Raw genomic sequence first — 7026 nt, 5'->3', positions numbered from 1 at the left:
CGAAGCCTACATCGTGGATCTTTTAAGTCAATCTGAAACAGGACACGTTCCTCTCACTTCCAAGTCAACAAAGCCTGACATCTTCTAAACGTGGTGTTGATATATTTGTCTTTATGAAATTAAACTATACACACCGAACTTTTAAAATTATGTAATTGATAATATTACCAAGGACACGCATGTTTTTTTTGTAGTTCCTCAGGTCACTTGAGCCCTTATTTGCGAGCAGAGGAGTCGTAGACTAGTAACGGCGTACGTGATCTGAGTTGCTTGGTTGGCATTACGACTTAGCGATTGGAATTGGGAGATTTTGACCAAGCGAAAACCAGATCATATTAGTGAGTGACTCAGAATAACCCAAACCCTTAAAAAGATCTGGGTTGACATCACTAGCTGATACCAAAAATGCATACAGTTAGGTGAGCATATGAAAGTCATTTTCACACTGGCATTACCAAGATTAGTTTTCACTGAGTGAAATATCTCACATTCCACTACCCAACCAAAAGCACCACTCTTCGCATGAGGGAAACCAAACCAAATGAATTATTGACGAACTATAACACAAACTCTTCGAAATCAATAAGATAAACGAACAACAAACACTATCAAGTCTTTCTCTTTACTAAAAGTGCAGAAAATAACACTTAATAAAAAAATACTTTCCAAATGCAGTTGCATACATATAAACCATGCTGGGAAGAGGCACTGCTCATTTAGTAATATCAACAAAAATCAGTCATGTGGTCCCAACACAAAATTATTAAGTTAACTTAATTTTTACAAGTGATTTAGGTTACTTACTTGTTTCAATTAATTGAATTGAGCAAGGCACACAATTGAGTGTAATTATTTTGTACTGAGTAAATTAAACAAGGTATTGTTTGTTGTGTGTTTTTGTACCTATTGGCTGGAATACTTTTACATTGTCTTGTGTTTTGAACATATGTTGAATTCATGATGTGACTTTTGGAGGTTTTAGCAATAATTATTTATTAAATGACTTTGCAAATAAGTTTTTAATTATAAAGATGGCTGGAAGGGATTAAATACAAGCATTCAAAACATTCAAAGATAAATACAACTGATAAACATATGACAATGACCACACCACAATTATACAGATGATCTGAAAACACTGAAGAGCAATTTCTCTCATTTTCCTGACATTGTCAGAATACAGTAATAAGTCATGTATATTGTTTAATTGTCTTGATATTACCATAATAATAGTTACTGTATAAGTTCACTTCCAGTAAGACAATCATACATTGAAAAAACAGTAAGTAGAATTTACTGTATTTTTATTTTGCAGGTTCTTGCAAAAACTATTTTTCACACACATTTTACAATGTTGGTAACAATATCATACATAATATTTTTCATTACTTTAATCGGTTACTTCTTTGATTTAATCTTCTTTAATGGAAATTGTAATATTACTTCTTTTTGTTAGATATTTCCCAGCCAGCAGTGCTTGGTGGGGCAAATGTAGGCCCCATATGGGCTTGCAATATGGGCCCCAAGCTGGTCTTGCACCCGGGTTTCATGCTGGCCCCATCTGACTTAGCCGACATGAACCTTCTGTAGAAACTAAAGCCAATGTGGACTAAACCAAAGTCAAGTATGGGTGTGGTTGGGTTGAAGAAGTGATGAAGTTAATTAGATAATGAAGAAATGAATGAAGTGATGATTGACCATTAATGATAAACACCTGCTGTTAATAAACAGAATCACTAAAGAAAGATGAACATGAAGAGAATAAAGAGAAAAGACCAGCAGAACCACAACAAATACAAAAAAAATAAACATTTCTTGGTGGAGCTAATGTAGACAGCAAAATCCTGGATATGGTTAGGATATAGTGTTGATTGTCATGTAAAATAAACTGAGATGCTATTTTAGTTTGCTTACCAAAAATATTTTTTCTATCAGTAATGTGATACCGATAAGTATGATATGATATCTGGCACTCTCATATTAGTTTATCATTGTAAAGAAAGTTGAAATACTGTATAGTTCAAAATGAACTATTGTCCAATTTAAACACCCAAATATAAAGAATCTGAGTATGGATCTCAAAAATGGTGACCATAAAATGAAAAGCTTCATGCTGCAATGCATTCTGGGTATCAATAAATCTTATCCAGAACTCCCAGAATGCACTGCGACATGAAAAAAAATTCATGAACATTTTGGCATTTTTCTTTGTCACCATTGTTGAGATTCATACTGTGAGACTTGATGTTTGTGTGTTTAAGTTACACCATGGTTAATCTAAGTACACATTGTTTCAAAATCTTCAGAATGACAAACCGCTTTGAGAGTGCCAGATATCATACTGTAGCATCACATTACTGAGAGAGACCAATACATCTGCTAAATGAGCAAACACTAAATGAATAAATACATTTTCTAGATGTTCAATATTACATATCAAACATCATAAAAGAATTGCAACATCATTGGTCTCTTCTTTACCATAACAAATATAACACACAAAGTTATAGCAGGCAGTAAATAAAATAAACAAAGAGTCAAGAGTCCAACTAAAACAACCAATGATCACAATAATGGTGACTTTAAATGAAACATATAAACCTAAGTTAATAAATAACTCTACAAGTAAGATGTAAGATGTAAAATGCTTCAAGTGTTACTTTTTTAACACTCTGTAGTGTGGATCTATATAAACATTAAGCAGTGTTAATGTTAATTTAACACTGGGGATTTTGCAGTCTACATTAGCTCCACCAAGAAATGTTTATTTATTTTTTGTAGTTGTTGTGGTTCTGCTGGTCTTTTGTCTTTATTCTCTTCTTGTTCATCTTTCTTTAGTGATTCTGTTTATTAACAGCAGGTGTTTATCATTAATGGTCAATCATCACTTCGTTCATCTCTTCATTATCTAATTAACTTCATCACTTCTTCAACCCAACCACACCCATACTTGACTTTGGTTTAGTCCACATTGGCTTTAGTTTCTACAGAAGGTTCATGTGGGCTAAGTCAGATGGGGCCAGCATGAAACCCGGGTGCAAGCCCAGCTTGGGGCCCATATTGCAAGCCCATATGGGGCCTACATTTGCCCCACCAAGCACTGCTGGCTGGGTTATTATATCACATAATAATGAACAAGTCAGAAGAGACTGGTCTCTGTACTGGTATTTCTTTCTTTCAAAGTTTTTTATTGTCATCACATCTTTTTTCAAAAACACACATTGCTTTAAAAAAACACTCACATATCAGTCATTAATATCAATAAAATATATTTAAAACATCAGAGAATAAATAACATGTAAGACTTTTAAAAGAGATACAACTATTAAAATCGTTTCTGGGTGTTAAAAAAGTAAAAAGCCAATGAGTTTAAGAATTAAACAATACCTGAAATAAAGTTACCAATGTAAAGATTGTTAAGGGCTGGGGTGAGCCTTTGCCAACATGGCCGTCACCCCACTCAACAAAAGTTTTTTCTTTGGTGCCCAGCGGAGATCCCCATCCTCCTGGCGCTGGCCCGCGGTTCCCGTAGCCGGTGGTGACCCACCCCCCCTATAACTGCGAGCTTGTAATCCATCTGGACCCCACCTGTTGGCAGGCACAGGAAAAACAAGGGACCAGTTCTGGCCCACAGGTCCCTCGCATTACCGCACTCCCAGAGGCCAGAGCAGATGTCAAACGGTCTCTGGTAGATTACACAGTGGACAGACTGGGTTCTTGGCCATACCCCGGGAGTGCATTACCACCCTGACTGGGAGGATCTCATGTTTGGTATTAATGCTGCGTTCCAGAGCCCATCCAAACCAGTGGGACGTGGGACTTATCCTACCTCCAACTAGGAAAAGTGCACTGGAATGCCTGTCGACGTGGAACCTCCTACCGGCGAACTCGGGGGAGTTTGACCTACCCCGACTTCAGAAAATGAAGTCGGAGGACAATGGCGGCGCCCATAAATCGCGTCGTCGTCAGAGGAAATCTTCAAGGAATAGACTATAAATTGTACTTCTCTGCTTGTAGGGTTGTTTTAGACACTGTAATTTTAACACAACTTGTTTTTTTAATATTATGGCGTGAAATTATGTCGTTATTATCTGTTAGCATGAAAATACGGTAAAAGTATACCAAGTTACTTAGCGACATGCAGCGCTTTTATATAATGGCCCCAGAACACTTTGTAAAGATGTTTAACTTGATGTTTTACTGTAGTGTGAACTGCACAGTTCAGACTGACGTTTAAAAGTCATGTAGTCTTTACGAGCCTTAAGAAGATCGGTCGGTCGTCCATGTTTTCTGTTTACGTTCCACTTCAAATGCCTGGAACGCTTTGAAGTAGGAGCTAGGACACTTCAGGAAGGATAAGTCCCACGTCCCACTGGTTTGGATGGGCTCTGGAACGCAGCATAATACAGTTATTGCTCATTGACTGAATTAACATCATGATTTTCATTGCATCACAGTCTATACACAACCACCACTCTTCTGAACCACAAAACTCAAAGAAGAAACAGAAACTCTTCTAAATCTCAAAGATAAATGAACATTAAACACTAACAAGTCTAATCTTAAATTTTACTCTGTGGGTGAAATTAGACATACATGTCCTGAAAAGTTGAAGGCCCCTGTACACAGCAAAAAGTCCAGTGTTAAATGAACTCTCACAGGGTTGATTTCAACACTATTTCAGAGTTTATATAGCTCCACACTTATCAGAGTTAAATGCGCTTTCAAGACAGTAACATTTTTAACACTCACAGAAGTGTTAAAAGGGTTACATTATGAGATTTTTTTTGAGGTGTAAAATAAATCTTTGGTGTCCCCAGAGTGCATAAGTTTAAGCTCAACAAACAATACAAATTATTTATTATAGCATGTTTAAATTGCCACTTTCTACACAGTAAAATGACTAGATTCGAATGTAACTCCAACTCTGAACAACAATGTACTCTAAATATGTTCAATTTACTATGTAGGTGTTGAATTCAAATCGGAAATGTTTTACACTGAAATGTTAACTCTCCAATTCTTGCTGTGTATAACATAATATTAAAATTGAAACCAAACCTTGCCCAGAAAGGTCAGAAACCCAATAACGGTGATTATGTAAAGAACGGTAAATATCACATTTACAATTCTTGCTGCTAAGGTCCAGTTTGGTGAAACTTTTTCTTGGTGTTGGTGAGTGAAAGCCCGAAACTCCATGAGGATTTGCTTCAGCATGTCGGGCGTACATGTCATCTGTTCAGTTCTACCGGTAACTGTGTCTAGAGAGTTACGCAAGTATTTTATGCCATCTGTGGAAAGAAGTACAAACCATGGATCTGGATAAATGCTATGGGTCAAGTAAAAAATGTTACTGTAGCTCAATTTAAGGCCTAGTCCACACGGACAAGGGGAAATGTATAACCGGAGTTTTCCCTAAAAAAAAAAAATCCTGTCCACACATGCTCGGTTTAAATTAAATATCCATCCACACGATAAAGCAAAAGCACGCTATCAAGCGCTGTCAAGTGCATGCCACACCAGCAGGCGAGGATATAACCCAAATCGTGTTCCGCAATATAGTGAGATAACTGAGCATCTATCTGTATACATGTTAGAAGCCCTGCTAGCACAGTTATTATTAGCAAGATACGATTGCACAGAATCATCAACAAAGCAGTCAGCGGCGCACAATCTTGACGTCAAACACAGTAGATAACAGCTCACACTCTGACGTCGCAAGGCAAAACCCCCGGTTTTACTCTCTACACGACACCACTGTAACCGGGGTTTCTTAAAAAGCTCACCCTGGCCAGGGTTTTCAAATATGCTCGGTTTCAGTGCCCTGATACTGCGGTTTTGTGTGGACGAATGGCCGAACCGCGTGAAAAAACTCAGGGTTATAAAAATACCCGTGTCCGTGCTGACTAGGCCTAAAAAATTTTTTTTTTTTTAAATGCAAAAACAAAAATCTTTCTATCCAAATATTTTTACTTCTATAAGGCTGCTTTGCTCCAATGGAAATTGTCAATAGTACAACAGAAATAAAAATTTAGTTTTGATTTCCCACAAGAATACAAAAATATACAGTATGCTGACCAGAATGATATGAACAGCTGCACAGAATGTCATTATCAATAAATTAAGTCTACTCAATGTAGGTGGTGTGTCTTTTCTGGTTATGTAGTGGATACTACAATCAAGGTTGATGTTGTAGATTACTTTTGTTTATATGGTGGCTTTTCAGTTTGACTGTAAGATTAAGACAGATTTTAGACAATGTTTCTCATTTTCAATTGTTAGGTTGACTCTTACCATGTTGAACAGTTACATCTACTCCGCTTTCTGTTGGTGTTACCGGTTTGGTCTCTTTTCCTTTAGCAATCAGAATACTCACAAAGATGGTCTCCAGAATACTTATGCCAATAAGTGAGAATACCCCAATGCAGTAAATCCCTGTGACAATAAGAGCAAACCATTATAGTACATTCATTCATATATAAAGATTATATATATATACATCTGATGTCTAAAATGGCCACATTTTAAATAGTTTTACTTTGCCTGGAGGTCCCCTTGACATCAATATTGGATGTTCAGAACACGTCATAAAAAGACGTCAAAAAAACTTTTGTTCTGGCTCCTCATGGGACGTAGAAGCGATGTATTTTTAAGACACCTTGCTCAGTGGGTAGACTTACCAATCAGTGGCATTTCATTGGCAGTAGATGGCAGCTTGTCATTAAGAATCAGCAGTAACACAGATATGGACAGCAGTAAAGTCACTTTAAAGCCCAGCTTCTCGGATTCAGATGCAATCATGAAGAAGGAGGCCACATCCAGAACAAGAAAACAAAATACTGGAAAAATTAAGTTGATGATATACAGCAGAGGTCTCCTCTTGATGGTGATCTGCAATATAAGAGTATTGTATGAACAAAACAGCAAAACCAAATCATTTATGATGTTACAGCCTTGACTATTCTGCAATGCTGAACCTGCTATCTAACTAGTTATCATCATGCAAGTTAAAAGTGAACATTTAGC

This window comes from Paramisgurnus dabryanus, chromosome 3 (assembly GCF_030506205.2).
Source record: "Paramisgurnus dabryanus chromosome 3, PD_genome_1.1, whole genome shotgun sequence".
NCBI classification, from domain to species: domain Eukaryota; kingdom Metazoa; phylum Chordata; class Actinopteri; order Cypriniformes; family Cobitidae; genus Paramisgurnus; species Paramisgurnus dabryanus.
This window is presented reverse-complemented; position numbering follows the sequence as displayed.